This window comes from Colius striatus, chromosome 9 (genome assembly GCF_028858725.1).
Source record: "Colius striatus isolate bColStr4 chromosome 9, bColStr4.1.hap1, whole genome shotgun sequence".
NCBI lineage: Eukaryota > Metazoa > Chordata > Aves > Coliiformes > Coliidae > Colius > Colius striatus.
Genome location: NC_084767.1, coordinates 8,892,418 through 8,909,190, shown reverse-complemented (window position 1 = coordinate 8,909,190; position 16,773 = coordinate 8,892,418). Strand labels below are relative to the sequence as shown.

Below are 16,773 nucleotides of genomic sequence, written 5' to 3'. Positions count from 1 at the left end.
GTCACACGTTATAGTCTGGAATACAGTATCTCTTGTTTATCTTCCCACCCAACCTCACTTTACATATCCTTATCCACAGCTCACTGGCAGTCAGTGGAGTCTTTTCATTGACTTGAACTGACACCAGACCAGGCGATCCTATGGCTGAAGACGCCCTGCAGCCAAGAGCTTGTTGCACTGCACAGTGTTTTCTTGCTCATAGGATACAAATGAGTTTCAAAGGGAACGTTTAAATCCTCCTTTTCTCATTACAGCTGTTAACTACAGAACTGCAGCAAACAGAAGTAGTCTGGGATATGATGGTACCTACAGAATATAGAGTAATTTCTTAAAATCAGTAATGATAATAAGTTTGTTTAATTTGGATTTTAGAGAACAATCACTGTTTTCCTATTTTCTGTTCATTCCTTCAGTGAACATCTGGTGTGCTTACAGCTATCTAAAAAATAATAAATGAGGTACACAGAATGAGGTACCTAGCAACATTGAAAATGAAATTATGCTTTTTATTTGCTATTGTTAGTTTTTAGTCCTTCAATTCCAAAGGCTGCAAGGCTTATTTAAAGCCAAAGAAAGGGCATTCAAATAAAAGTGGCACATAGTATTACAGTAGGAACACACAGTTATTTTCTAAAGAGTAATATTTCAACTAAAATAAACTCAAATCCAAAACATGTCACAAAATGCATGTCAATGCAATACAGTATTGGTTGAGTGAGACACGAGGCCCCTTCGAGTGAGTTTGGACAGTTCCAGAAGAGGCCACATAGCCGTGCAGAAGCTCTAGCTCAGGTCTTCAAAGCAGGATGGGTACACAGATTGACAAATTGCTAAGAATTAACCTGGTCTTTAAGTACAATAAAAAGTTCACTGCTCAAGTACCACAGCAGTATTGCTCCTGTTTCCATAGAGTGCTCACACAGAGCCGGAGATTCAGTGTGGCACTGAAGCATTTGTCACCAAGGTGCTCTGACTGGGTTCCTTGCTGCCCTTTCCTTTTAGAGAAAACATAACTTTTAAACCATCCAATACCTTAAATATCTCTTTAAGCCAGCTCTCAATCAAAAGAATGAGAAATAACTATTAAATAAACAACTATTTGCACATGTGTTGGAGGAGATGAATATACACCTGAGTTAAAACTAAAGTCAACTACTTTTATTTCTTGAACGGGATGAAAAAAATGGAAAGGCCAAGATATAAGTTTCAAGAATCCTGATTTCCTCCACTCTAATACCTTCTGGCAGGCTGACAGTTATGAATGCTAAATAAGGTTTCTTAAATTGCCTGGGATATGTATGTCATAACAGAATTTCCTTCTAAATTCTATCTACTATTTATCTATGCAATTCTGGTTTTCAGACGTAAAGGCAGGAACCCAGAGAACATCCCACTTTACAAACAAAATAGGAAAATGAGGGAAAAACACATGTGACTGCTGAGAAGGAAAGTAAACCACACACAAAGGGGAACTGCTGCTGTTAAAAAGGAAGTCTCAAGAAAGTCACCTGCACCTTCCAGAACAAAAAAACCCCAACCTTGTAAAAAAGATACAGGTGCACATACACAAATCAAAAAGACAAAGGAAGTTGCAATAGCTACATTGTTTCTTCTAGAAACAATGAGGAGATTATTTGCTGAGATTTTGAGAAGGAGCTATAATTTTACCCTAGCAGCACGTTGAAGTTACACAGTGTATTCTTTTCAAATAAGACTCATATTCAACTTCTTATATTCATATACCAAATAAAAAGATATATAAAAGATGCAGTAAAAATTGCATTTAGGATAGCTGGCTCTTTCAAATTAATCTTGCTGTAACAAAATCCATTTAGAATATCATTCTAGGTGAAATTGCATTCATAAAACCAGTGCCACAACTACAACCTTTTATTGTATTAATGTTTCTGATATTGGATACAAGGACTGCCACGGCCCTTTGTAATATGTAACATCATTGCTGAGAGAGAAGCCTTCTCAAGTCAGATTTATCTCTAAAATAACATCTATATAAATAGTTTAGTGACAGTGTAATGATAAAATGACTTATCTGACAGGATGTGTAAATTCAGTCAATTGAAGAGTAACACGCAAAACACTGACCTCATGTTTAAAAGGATATATAACCTAATTACAATGTAATAAACTAAAATCCCTACATTAATCACAGTGTTACAGCAGGCAGTTTTAGTCATTCATTTATAAAAATGAGGATTCACCCCGTAATTGCTACTCAACCTCCTTGCACACAATGCAATTTGCTTTTTTATTGTTCAATAATATATGGCAGTCATAGCTTCTCAAAAATATGCATTTGAACTTCTTTTGAGTCAATGTTTTGGTAAAGTGTTATGCTTTTAGATGGTAACTACGAAGCTTCAGGAATCTCCTATGTGCTCATGCACAAAGTATTGCCACATTTCTGTACTCTTTACCCATCCCACACTCTTTGTGTCACAGGGAGAGACAAAGAAGAAAAAGTACAATGTAGTTCTTATATTAAGTGATATCTGGGAAAAAGATATTTGATATTGTGCTGTCAAATCTCAGGCATAAGTTCTCAAAAGCTCAGTTTCATTTGGCTAACTAAAATGTATAAAATTCAATATAAATGACCTATTTGTTCCTTATTTCAGACGGAAAACAATGCAAAGCCCTATTTTTACTATTGTTAACAGCTAAAACAATGTATGAACTCAGAATGCTACCCAATTTACTGAAGTACCTGTAGTATTCTATTCTAACTTTGCAGGAAAGCATGAAGTCAGGGGGTTTTAGAAGTTTTTCTAGTTTCTATACACTTTGCATAAAAAGCCTAGATAACAAAAGGTCCTGCTACTCCATCCTCTGCTCCCAGGCAGACCACGTTTGCCAGTGGAGATGGCACGTTGCCATACTTCTCCAAAGTTGAACCCAATTTAATCATGTTGTGAGTGCAGCTTGTATAAAATTAGAGGTAAGCCTTTTCCTTCATGTGCTCAGATGTGAACTTCTAAAATCCCTGTATACACCAAGATGCCACAATGGCAGGCCCTAATTTCAAATACTAACTATTTAAAACTCTGCTGGTATAAAAAGTACAAGCACAGGCTTGAAAAGGTCAGAACTATTTGCTGCTACCAAGGCTTTGTTTGGTAGTAGAGAGTACTCCCAGATCTCTCATTTGATTGAAAACTCTCCAGTGAGGCAGATGTCCTTTCCCTGATGGGTCAGCAGAGGAGACCTATATTATCACTGGGTAGAGCTTTTCACAAGTCACAATGCTACCCAGTATTTCTATAAAACATAAATACTTTATATTTTAAAGGAAAATCACAATCACTAGCTTTGCTGCTCAGGAAATACTTTCAGGCAATATTATTGCAACAAAATTTCAGTGCAGAGGCAGAGAAAGTAAATCATAAGCCAAGCTAAATCATCTGTCTTCTGGTAAGCTCAGTGTATAGACACATTAAACATAACCACATTAAAGTAATTCTTTAGGACTTGCATAGACCTAAAACTATCCTACAAACAAGGATATTTGTAATTAGGCAGGAAACGTTGTCCTTAGTGCTCATACATCTGAATCTAGATCTCTAAATCAGATTTAGTAACAACAAAATTGTTTCTATCCTTCTGCAAATGATGGCCTAACATGAAATGATCATAAGGCAAAGCTTTCAAACTCTGGTAAGACCCCTTGAATTCTAAACTGTTGCTGGTGGTTTTACAGCCCTTCCTGTCTCCTGAGACAGTCACAGATAACTTCATCTGTCTGAAAGGCAACAAATCACTTGGAAATGGAGGATTCCTTTCATCAGACTGGCATGAGCCTGACAGTTCCACAGAATATCAACCCTTGGATACATTCATTCTAGTCAAATACCACTAGCTTCAAATTTCCCATTTCCAAATATTTTAATAAAGTCCTACTGAAATAAACATAACATTCCAGATTTAATGTAATTTGAGATTTCTGGAGAAGACACCCACAGTTCTCAGTTCAGTCATTAACTTCAGAATACTTTTACAACTATTTTTCACAAATCCTCCATGTAGGACATGCAGGAGGAATGAATTCCTTCACTCTATAAATAAGAACTTACATATACATAAAAGAAAATATATCACATATCATCCACTTTTGCTCCAAATACAAATTGCATTTCTTTGACCATAACTCCTTTACTATAAAAACAGCTTGACAAAGCAGAGGGGCTTAAGTCAACCAAAATGCTCTAGTAAGCTAAGCCAGCATTTACAGTGGCCAAACAGCACTGTTTCCTCTTATGCCAGTACTACTTAACAGTAGCTTACACCAGTATTTCTAATCCTATTTGAATTCAGAGATGTGAGGGAATGGGATGTGTGCAGCAGGGCACTGTAATGAGAACAAGCTGATGTTATATGCTACTTAGGTTGCTCAATATGCTACAGAAGCTGCTTAGCTGGGACACTGAGTGATGAGTAACAGCCTATCCAATACACAATAAAGAGGGTTGGAGGAAGCCTGCCTTAAAAATTATAGGCCCCAGTCTGATGTCTGACCTCGTACCTAACCTGTCTTTGAGGAAGACGTTGGACTAGATGACTCCTGACATCCCTTCCAAACTGAATTATCAATGATTCCTTTAGTTTTAGAGCTTTATAATTCATAATTCTCAGGGTAGGGAATCCCAGTTTTCTCAGGTGTTATTAAAATATAATTACTTGCTATTCATCAGATATTAATGTTTGCATAGAATTTATAATTTAGCAATTAACTTCCAGGTATGCAAATGCAGATCCTGTATAAGTGTGTAGGCTATCTGTAACAGAATATATAAGAGCCTTAACATAAGTACACTTTTTCCTCCATTGCTGTGCAACGGAATACGGTGTTCTGTGAGCAATTTGGTACAGAATGTTGGAATCCCTTTCAGATGAAAATTGATATATAGAGAGATGTATTATATTTGCTGCTGATCTTCCTGACGTATTAATTCCATGGATTCCAATAAATGGCTGTACACTGTATGGTTTCAGACTACCGAGTCCAAACATTTCAGGTGTCCCAAAGGAAAATGAAAAGAAAGCACTGAAGGAAAACTTTAAAAAGCAGCAGCATTATGGGATAGTTTGGAATGAAAAAGGACTTGATAACATAACTGCTTCTCATACCCCTTCTGGTGTGCATTAATCCTAAATATTCATGGCAGTAAAATACGATTGAAAGTGACAAAAAGTAATGGATATTTGCATATGAAAAGAAATATATCTCACATGTTTGTTAAAGCTAGAATTTACGGAGTTTGAAGATGTACAAATGTAAAGGATGAAATCGTGTTCACGACACAGGAGCAGTATTCTGCCACACAGGCAATGTATGTACAATCAAATCCAAAGGCATAGACAATGCCTTCTGAGTTATGTATTTGTGTATGCTGAGCTGTTTGGCAGATGCAGGATAGAAGATGAATATTTCACTATAGAAAATGTAATTTAGAAAATGTCTTTAATTCTGAAGTGTTAGGCATCCATTCTGCATCCCTTTTCAAGATACATAAGCTTCATGAATATCATGCAACTCTCCAATTTTTATATCAATCAACTGCACAAATACTTAATAACAGCTACAGAAATAAAAGTGTTGATTTCAAAAATGAACTGTTTTAAATCCCACATGCACAAACTGTAGGACAGCTCTCTTTGCACCTTCTTTATCTGCACTGTGCACTTTATGCGCTGTGTAAGTGGTAAAGCAAAAAAACCCATAATCCTTCAAACATAGCCAGTTATCTTGGTATTTGAATACTAAATAGATCTGGGAAACTGATTTTGATCTACTAAGGGGATCACCATCACTATTTCAACCCCAAGAAAGCCAAATATATTTAATAAGCACTTGGAAGAAATGTGAAAGCAGAAGGACTCTTTAAGATCTGCTTGCTTTACATTAAAAACATTTACTGTCAGGAAACTGATAACTCTGCCCCTCCCAAAGCCTCACTAGAGGTAACCTTAATTCTCTAGAACAAAGAAGGCTTTCTGCTTATAGAGTATTTCTTTTCCATTTCTCTGTTGAAGCCATTAGAAGCACCAACTAGGCTTTTAACTCAGTTGTCTTGCATCTATATTTGACATTTTTTAAGCCATGCTGGGATAGGTAGTGATGTTATTCCTTATAATAAGGTCTGTTTTCTAGAAGCACTTCTCTTGGGAAGAGAAACATCATATCTAAGTGAATTGGAGATGCTGCTGAGAAATCTAGAGATTGCTCCACATAGAGAAGTGACTGGAGGCAGGATAAATCCCATAATCATCTCCTATAAGAATTCCTTGTCAAGGAATGTAAAATAGTGTCTTGCAGGACTAAGGCTCTCAAGTCACTACTTTTTACAAAGATGAGGGAGGTGATGATGTGGCTGGAGGAATTTCTACCTTTGAAACATAGTCATCCAGCAGCAGCTACACCAGTAAGCTGGGTTCATGCAGGGAATGAGAAACCTTACTGCAGATATGAATTATTGCTTGAAATTAAGAGAGAGATGCCCAACGTTGATTCAATCAAACCTGTTATAGAATAGATAAAAAAAGATTCCATAAAACTGATGACCTCTACAGTCCCCTTTGGATCTGACTTCAGGAAAGCTGCAACTGCAAGCTTAGGCATCTATATAGATGTTTTCATTTCCCCTTCAGCCCTCTAGCTACATATGCAAGGGTAACACAGTATGTACATTGTTTAGACTTCTGATTAACAACCATCTCTGCAGAGGAATGATGCAGAAGCAGTGAGTGCAGACCCCACTGCTTAAGAGCTTATACAAGCTTAACATTTTCTACAGTGTAACACTCACCTATTGTTTCCTTCAAGCAACTGTTGCCCAGTCAGCCTTCACAAAGTGACCTTGACTCTAATAATCCCATTCTCTAAATAAGGAAGGCTTTCTCCATTCTAAATCAATATTTCTGAATTATTTGGAGGGGGGGAAAAAAAAAAGGTTCAAACATTCACAGGACACAATGAAGATATATATGGATTGCCTTCTTGATAAAGACTCAATTAATAACGATCCAAGGGAGGCAGTAACAAAAAAGCAATTTTACTCCTAGTTTCCAAAGAAGCCAACAAAAAAAGAGAATTGGATCTAAAAATCTGTGTCACTGTATGTCCCCCAATTCAACTATCTATTAACAACGTTGCATGGTGAGCAATGTCAACCCTCATTTTGTACTCCTAACAAACTCCTAAGCAGTGATTGTCGTAAGTCTGTAACATCTTTTCAAGGTAAAAAAAGGCACATTGTCTTTACTTTTCATGTACTGTTATCAAATTACTTGGAAAAAATATGTAAAGAATAGAATTAATTAGAATCTGTTAGTATTTTAGCAAATTCATGTTGTTCTTTCACTTGTCAGCAGTAAACAGTGATCCATGGCTTCCTGCTTTCAGTAATAGTTTTCCTGTTCAATGCAAACAATTCTGCAATTTAAAAATAAAAGAGGGAAGAGGGAGACAGATACCCAACTTCTTTTTCTATAACTGCTTAACTCTTGGCACAGTATCTTCCATTGTAAGCCACTAAGCTATAATGCTAACTCCTCTATTAATTTCAGGGAGAAGTGATCTGTAACCCAGCATATACACATTTTGCTTTGCTTTCTTAAATGGAAAGCAAATAAGTCAGGTCAGTTTATATTTAAAACTTGCTGGAAAGTGGATGGCAACATGCTGCATTAGGAACTCTGGTATCCCCGGTGGTTAAAACCAAAAGTCAGCTCTCTCATCTGTATTAATGTGTCTCTGATTTTAGGAGAATCAGCATCTTCTGGGACATTTGAGAGTTTGTTTTTGTGTATGCTGAATTTACAAAAATAATTTCAGTGCTGTTCCTGAGAAACTTCTTCCATGAGAAGCTTAGCAATGCCTTTTGGTTACTAAGAACTGGAAAAATACCAGGTTTTGAAGCAGTACTGCTTTAAAGATCAATAAATCACCGCATTCTAGATAAATATGGTATTCCTAAACTGACCTCTTTTTCTTGGTGTTAATTTCTTTTAGATAACTGTCCTCTTAGTATCAATAATCAGTAATCTTAGTATTATAGCCTAAAATCACAACCTAGTAATATTTTTCACTATAATCTGATTTAGTTTTATATTAAAAACAATTGGTTTTCATTATGATTACACCATTGTATTTTCTTAGATAACAAAGCTATTATCACTACCATTATTCTTCAGAACAGGGACTGCCATTTGATGCAGTGGGATTCTTTAGCTTAGTTGCTTAATGCTCTGAAAAACTGACTATTTGATGGCAAATTAAAACATATGTGGTCTAGCTACATTATGAACCTCACTCATTTGTCGCACTCATGAATAACTTTGCTCTTTCAACATTTACCTTAAAAAACACTCATTTGCCATTTAATAATTAACTGGAATTAATACAGATGAAATTAATCTTTACATAGATTTGTAAAAATGAACTAAAATATCAAAAGTGTATATACTTCTTAATTATACATAAGATTAACTATCAGCTTGTGTAGTTCAGTCTACCCTACTCACTCCAGAACATCTAAGAAGAAATACTTAAACCTTTCCTTGCAGCTATTTTGCACCTATTTTATGGCATTTTAAAAGTAGGCCACTGTCTACCGATGTTGAGCTGATCAATCTGCTCCATGCTGGACTGTAAAAAAACTGTGAACAGAAACCAAAAAATACAATGAGTTTAGGAAAGAGCAATAAATCCTGACACTGACTGTCAGTTTCTCAAAATTTAGGCTCCCTATTTACAGAATGTAGGAAACCCACAGTGTTTTAAAAGGCATTGTGCAAGAGAAAATCCAAATGCGTTGGGTAGGACTTAGGTGCCATTATGCAAACCACGTTTGAGAGAATGTAGAAACTGATTTACACTTGAACATCTGGGACTCACTGCATGGCTCCCAATAATCAATGAGACAGCACAAGAAAAGGCAATGAATCCCAGATGTTAGACATCGGTCATGGGCCATAGAATTGGCAGATTACAATAAGGCGGGAGTTTTAGGTTTAGTAGAACGAGAGGGGAAAAAAAGCTTTACATGGATAAGCGGACAGCCATGTCCCCTCTGCCTGAATTTTCATTAGGGATAATGTTATGATCCATGTCATGCTGAAGTCTTTGTGAAAGCAGAAGTTGCTACTTTTCCATGAAAACTGCTTTACTGTTTAAGAGAGGTACTTGTTTGGAGTGAAACATTTAAGCGTGTAGCACACAGTCAGCTGTGTGGGTCAGCTCCCAGCTTTCAAAATCTTCAAGGAAGAGCCAAACCTAATCCTATTATTGAATGAAGAGAGAATGAGGATAAATACAGTAACCTTAATTTCTCATGTCCCACTTTTCCTTTGGCTTTTAGTATTCTTGACTGTGAATCACTGCTAGATTAACGAGACACCAATATTGCTTTACCTCTATCTCAGCCCGGATGTGTTTTAAATACAACTGACAGAACAAGATGGACAGACATATATCAGTCAATACTATACCACTGAAAACACTGCACCAGTATGTGCTGGAAACTGTAAAAATCTACACACTTAGTTCCAATTTTTCCAGTAGCTACGAATCCAGTAATGATGACCTCAATATTACTTCAACTATCTGCGGTTTCGGCACACAGAGATGAACATGGATGATAACCACAGACCTGAATACCTTCAAGAGTACTCAGATTTGTTCCTTTTTATGTGTAGAAAAACTGTATCTAAAATTAAATAGCCTGAAGCTACAGGAATAATCTCCAGAAGAGAGGTTATCCTAATAAGCATTTCATACATAAGCAGCTCAGAATAGAGATGGAAAGAAAGAACAAGAGAAAAGATCCTAATAGCATAAAATTTGTAAAAACTTTGTTCAAGAAGAATGGCTCATGATACCTCGTAACTGGAACCCTGAACAAGTCTCCGTATTCAGCCCTTAAGATCTTTTAAAAAAAGCTGGCTAAGGGCTTTTAGTGAAAGAAGGGTGTATCAATATTCAACATCAGTGTGTATTTCATCCTCTGTGAGTAGTTACTGCCTAAGAGATAACTGTCAGTTTAAAGAGAAAGCTTTCAATAGTTCCATTTTTCCCCCAAAGCCCTAAATAGATCACACAGCAAAATCCTCAACTGGCACTTCAGAGATACTACAGAGACCTTTTTTTCCTTTTTCTTCCTGGCATTAATATTTTGGTACAACATTAAGAAAATATTAAGTAGGGGGAAAAAAAAGCATCAAACATCTTAGGAAGACAAGTCTCTAACTTCTAATACATTCTACTGTTAATTTGATACTAAATTGGCAAGAACCTGAAAAGGTAAAGCCTTGTGTCTGAATTGTTATTCCACAGAGTTTGCAGCAGTCAGACAAAAAGCATTTGGCTTTATTTGCATCTTCAAGCATGAAAGATTATGTGAAACTGGAATTGAAGATACAAGAATTATACATTAGAGAATGTATAAGCAAGAAGGCAAGTGATTAAGGAAAAGATATCTTTAACAAGAACACTAACAAAAAGCAGACATTGTTCTCTCTTGTATTTGTTTCTTAGTAAGTATATATTTTATATATATATATGTATATACATATATATTTCTCACTATCTGTTATTTCCTTTCTACCTCTATACAATCTGTGTCACTGACCTCTCACAAGCATTCCCGTGTCTTTGTTATTTTGTATCCAGCAACACCATGTAATTCACTCACTTGCTGGTGCTGTGCTTGACACCACAGGGTACAAAATAACACAGAAAACATTATCTGTGGAAGAAGAGAAGATTGCCAGACGCTGTGAATACTCCTATGAACAGCAAAATCAGCTTTGCCCTTTCAAAAGTTATATCAGCTGCCTGACTGATTGCCCTCCCCCTCTTTTTGTGGTCTTTTAAGAGTTCAAGAATTGGCCAGAAAATCAATATAACTCATGTAGAAACCCTTCCAAAAGGAGAAAAGAGAAACGTGATTTTAGTTTAGGAAACTATTCACCGGTATCTGCTGGGTGCATCTTTGAAGTAACAGACAAAATGCAGGAAGCTTTGCTGCAAACACACTCATTAAATTTTTGGGGCTAGAAAGGGAAGAAGTAAGGTCATGTTCTGCAAATATCCTATATACAGAGAAGGAAAAAAGACACTCAAGTGTTCTGACACCGTGCTGTGACATATTTCAATCATTTACAGGAAGCCTTCAGCAAAGAATGCAAACAGGAAAGTTCTTCATGAATAAGCTTGCCTTTTAGCCAAAAAAAGACCTCCAGCTGCCCCATGTAAATGCTGCAAATGAAAAGGAATTGTATTTCTAAACTCACTGAAAGTCAAACTACTCTCACTGTATACAAATCTCTACATAGAATATTTTGCTCTGAATATATACATTCAGCTATTTTGCTCAGCTATGATAAAGTAAGAGGATGACTGTGGTAGTTTTGGATTCCTTAGTGCTACAAAAATTGTTTGGAAAGTTTACTAATCCCTCATACACAAAAGTAGCAAAGTATATTTCAGTTATTGTGATAGGAATTTACAAAGTTACAAATCAAAATAAAAACTAAAACCCAAGAGCTATTTGCACAGCATATACTCAGGGGACTCCACAGGCAAGAGACTTTATCCTGAAGTTTGGAAAGTGAAATAGAAGATGATGTGTTTACAAAACCAACAAAGAAACCCAATAGCAAATGTAGGTGGAAAAGGTAAAAAGCATCACCTTTCTGGAAATAAACTTTTAATTGCTTATTACCAGGAACTTGCATCTTTACTAAAGAACAGTGATGTTGGACTAGATGAGCACTTATCTATATGACCAGTACATCTCCCTGGTTTTGCTTAGAAAACACAACATGTTTATAACATACCTGATCAAAGCATCCCTTTCTAAGGAAAACTTCTACCTTATAAGTCTCTCTATGCTTGAATGATGGAAATAAAAATCTAAATTACGTGCAGAGAGGGACAGAAATCATTGAGAATCTCCCAGATTATGAAGAATCTGCTACTCTTCTGTTCCACTGGAGATACAGCTGGTGTGTGTGAGGAGGAAACCACCCTATTGCACTCCAAATGAAAGCTTGACACCACATACTTAAAAGATTGCCTCACAGATGTGATTTTCAAGAAACCTCCTACCAAGTATAAGGAAAGAAGGATAACTATACTGCACAAGTGATGAACCCAAACCTGCAGATATAGAAACAGCCAATGTCTCTACCATTTTTGGTCATGTCATCATATATATCACCAACATATTTCTATATCACCAGTAATGAGAAGTGGTCATGACCCCAATATTCTATGCATTTTTCAAAGGAAATTTTAAAATGTGCTCCTTCCTCTACCAAGTATGCAATCTAAGTTCCTGCCATCATCATTAGAGATTTTTTTATGCCTTGATAGGTTATAAACTGTTACAGATTAATTTTAAGTTAGAAGTACATTGGAGAGATCTAATATATCTCGCTCCTTCTAAATTGCTCTTTGTCAGAGACGATGGCTTTCCACTGTCTCCTCCTACACACTTCCCATTTCTCCTGAAAATTGCCTCATCTTTGAACCATTACTGTTGTAATTACAACAAGAAAAATCAGTAGTAGAAGTAAAAGATCTTTGACACAAAGAGCATTATCACAGGACAAAAATATCCTGCTGAATCCAAAGATAACACAGTGCTGCATTATTAATGTTTCTATTGATTATTGACTTCATGAGAAGGTAAAGCTATAAATCTTTGTACGTGGTATTCCTTTCTACCAAGAAGAAAACAGAAGCATGTCTAAAAGCTGGAAAGGGCATGGTCACTCCAAAACACCCAGGGGAAAGGATTCTCAGTAAACATTCTTATTAGTTAAAACAGAGGTGGAACACTATCCACCTACTGTTCAGCTGGGCGAGTCTTGGGGTGTTAAAAGGGAGAGGATTAGAAGTATTTACCTATTGGATGTAATATTTGCTCTTTGCATGTTTCAGACTGGTTCAATACATACACTGACTACCCATTGTTCTGCAAACAACGAACAGATAGATAACCCTCCTTGGTTGGGAAAGTGATCCATTGTAGTTCAAAGAACGGCATAATGTTCTTATAGGGAATGATGGAACAAATCTTCATGTAGGCCATTACAAAATAAAGTACTTAGAAGGAATGCTTCCTTTTAAGCTCATTTAAAATCAGACTGCAAAAGGAGCTCACATAGTCCAATGACTTTCAGCTTGCTGCCCCATGGCAGGATAAATTACCTCTCTGCTATTCCTGAACAGATGATTGTCTAGATTGTTAAAAACTCCATTGATGAGGTTTCCACAACTTGCTCAGACAACCTACTTCAGGTTTTTCATTTACTATTACAAGGTTTTTCCTAACAACTAACTCTAATCTCCTGTAAACTTATCTTAATCATCCTGGACACAGAGAGCCCTCTCTTTGTCCAGCACATTTTTATGTAACTGAAAATTTTAAGTTATTTCCCACCAGGTAGGTGACAGAACCCCAGTTCTTTCTAATTTTTCTTCTTTATACGAGGTCCTTGAGAAACAGTAGACAAGGTATAGAGCTAAGAGAGTTTTCCAAATCCCCTATTTAGGAACACATCTTACAATTTGACATTTTCAGTACGGAAGCCAAGGACTCAGTAGGAGAGACTGGCAGATCTCCACCTCTGGAGTCAGACTCTAAAAAGCAGTACCAAGGCCAGGAAGCAGTGCTAGGTTTATGTTTGGACTCAGTGATCTTAAGGGTCTTCTCCAACCTAAGTGATTCTAAGTGGAATCTGCAGAGATGCACACATCACTCCTGTAAATAGTTGGAAGTTCAGCTTCTATGGCTATCAAAGGGGATATAGGTTATTTGCACTGAAAAATGTAAAAAAGAAACAGAATAGATAAAAACTGTGATTTTAATCTGCAGCAGAGCATCCACAGTATCAAACAGCCTTGACTACAATCTTTTACCACTTCCTGTCTGAAAGCATAAGTGCTTAACCTACATCTAATGTAGACTGTGAGCAGATAAGAGCAAGGCTTTGAGAATATGATGGGCAGTCACAAAGAAAACCTCATATATCGTCTTCTGGTGAGAACTTCCCTTACAAGATACGTTTGCAGACTTTTAAATCTTAGTCATAAATATTTAGGATTAAATCCTGGTCTCACTGGTCTCATGGTGAGCTTTTTACCAGTGACTTAATAACAGCTGCATTTCATGCTGCAGGGATATAGATTATAGATGGAATAAAGCTTTTAAAATGGTTTTTTTGACTGTGCATTTATATCACACTGTCCTTAGTATACTGTCCTGACAGTTTATATGGAAAACATCCTCCACAACAGTTTAAAAACCACAGTTTTAAAGATCCAAATATTATTTCCAGTGAAAGGAACAGATCTGGTTTATAACAGCACACTTTTAACAAGACTCAGATGATTCAAGGAAAAGCTAAATCCTCTGTCTTAAAATTCTAGCATGAAATTGGTTTGTGATTTAGCAACTGCTATATCTTAGTCTTTTGCTTTGTTATTAGTTTCCCAATATTTTTTCCTCATCTAGATTACCCTCTATTATTTAGTTATAACTTCCTCCGTAATTGCAATCAATGAATAGTAATCACTTAATAAACATATCCTGACAGGTCTATTTTTGCACTGGGAAAAGATTCATTTTCTTTATCATCACTCCAGTAAGCAATTTCTCTTCTTACCTGAAGCGGCAAAGTGGAATGGAGTGCCTAGTGTAGAGTTCTGCTCTGTTATGTACAGCATAAGAGCAGACACCACTCCTATCATTTTTATGTTATTTAGGTATAGATTTATCAAAGTCTGTGTAACTTGGAATTTGCATACACTGACTTTTCTGCATAATTCTACTACTTGCACATAGATGAAAGCAGCTTTGCACAAAACAGCCTATTAACACTGAGATAATAGCGGATTTTTGGGAGACTTTCAGTGTATGTTTCTTAAAAAGCAGGTAATGCAGATAGAAACTGGCTTTTCAGTTACTGGAATCAAAGCAAGCTTTACTAACTTGAAGAGATTTCAAACTAGATGTAGCAATAAGTCAAAATTCAGAGTAAATAAACTCTCCTATGGGATTCACATTCTTCTGCTTGAAGTCCATATGGAGAACTTTTCAAATGTCTTGGGAGGGAAGCCTTACCACTCATTGCTCCAGAAGACCTAACATGACTGCACACATTTAATATAAGATAACTAGAAGTGCAAACCTAAACTTTTTGCCCTAGTCTCACCTTTGTCACAGGGAGATCCACATGAAGTTTCAAAGAAATCTTTCTAACACATACAAAAAAAAGGTTATGTACATTTTAATCACTTTAGTGGTATCATCCTTCCTCTGAAAAGGAAAATTTGCTGTATACAGCAATAATGAGGAAAATATTTCACAGCTCTGAAAATCAGAGTAAAAATCTCACTTGGGAGTTCACCAGTTCAGCTTGTAACTTTCAGAATTCTTTTCTGGTATCAGTATGAGGCATCTTTTTGTGTGCACAGTAATGAAGAATTTAAGTACACTAATTACCTTTAAACATAAGCATATGACTCAAAGATTATAAAGCAAAACAAATTTTGCACAAAGCAGCAACTTTTAAAATAAACAATGATTACACGACCAACTGCCAAAAAATATATAGTAGGCATTTTGTAAAGGTTTGGGAAGTACTTATAACAAAACCAAAATGCCTGGATTAATCTAGCAGAGAAATGTTGATATAACAGAAGTCAAAAAGCAATTGTGAAAAAACACTCTGCATCTACGCTGGTCACAAAGTGTTCAGTCAGAAAAGCTTTGATTTAAATCATATTAGCACAGTGTGGTGGAAGCATGCAGCACCACAACATCAAAGGATATGTCCCAAAAATATGTATCTATCTATTTTTTTTTTTACTCTCTCCAATAAGAGTATACTTTGAGTTTCCAACTCATGTGTCTATTGGAAATTATTTGTATATCCAAGGAGAAATCAGAGGGGAATGAAAAAGAAAAACAGTCTGAGGGATGCAAGAATCTCACCATACTTTTAAGTAAAGAAATAACAATTCACTTGTAATAGGACTGTCCCATTAGGGTCCCTGATTGCCATGAAAACCTCAATTGACCTATTCCTTTTCATTGCTAGATTTACCAATTTAAGATAATTAAAACAATATAACCTTGGAATTGGACTCACTAGATTTCTTTTAAGCTATATCCCACAGTCCTCCAAAAAGTCTTTGGAGAAAACTACACTTGCCTGGAACTCATATTGTCCCAGCACTCAGATACTCTTGTACCACATAATTTTGCTCAGATTTGTCAGAAGAGATGTAATCACTCAGGATTTCCCTTTTATTGATTACAGCACAGGGGAAATATCAATTCATTTTCCTTTGTTTTTGGTAACTTTACAAAATAATCCAAATATGCTACCTGACTGCTTGTAGAGACATAATAAAACTCCTTCATTTAGCTACAATCAATTCTTCTTCAGCATAAATTTTCAAGCCTGGCAACTGAGAGGATAGAACATCATTGCCTTGTGTAAGTGTAACCTTTTTGAACTTCCCAGGCTGACACATCACAGCTGAGATGCAATCGTGTTAGTCGCAGCACTCTGCGTGATGCCAATGCTGTACTGAGCAGCTATGCTATTAGGAAAGGGTACAGCAGCATGCTGCACTACTGTCAGGGCTCTCCCATGCTGGGATTGTCTATATGCAAACACCATGCCTACTGTCACAGCACAACACAGGAGAATGCTAGGGAGCTATTTCTGTGAACACCCAGG

At 36.4% G+C, this 16,773-nt stretch overlaps 1 protein-coding gene across 3 annotated transcripts in view; it reads right to left on the bottom strand.

Moving 5' to 3' along the window:
• TENM2 (teneurin transmembrane protein 2) overlaps nucleotides 1-16,773 on the bottom strand; it is a 517,058-nt gene that overhangs the window by 55,106 nt on the left and 445,179 nt on the right. The gene's annotated exons all lie outside the window — the stretch shown is intronic.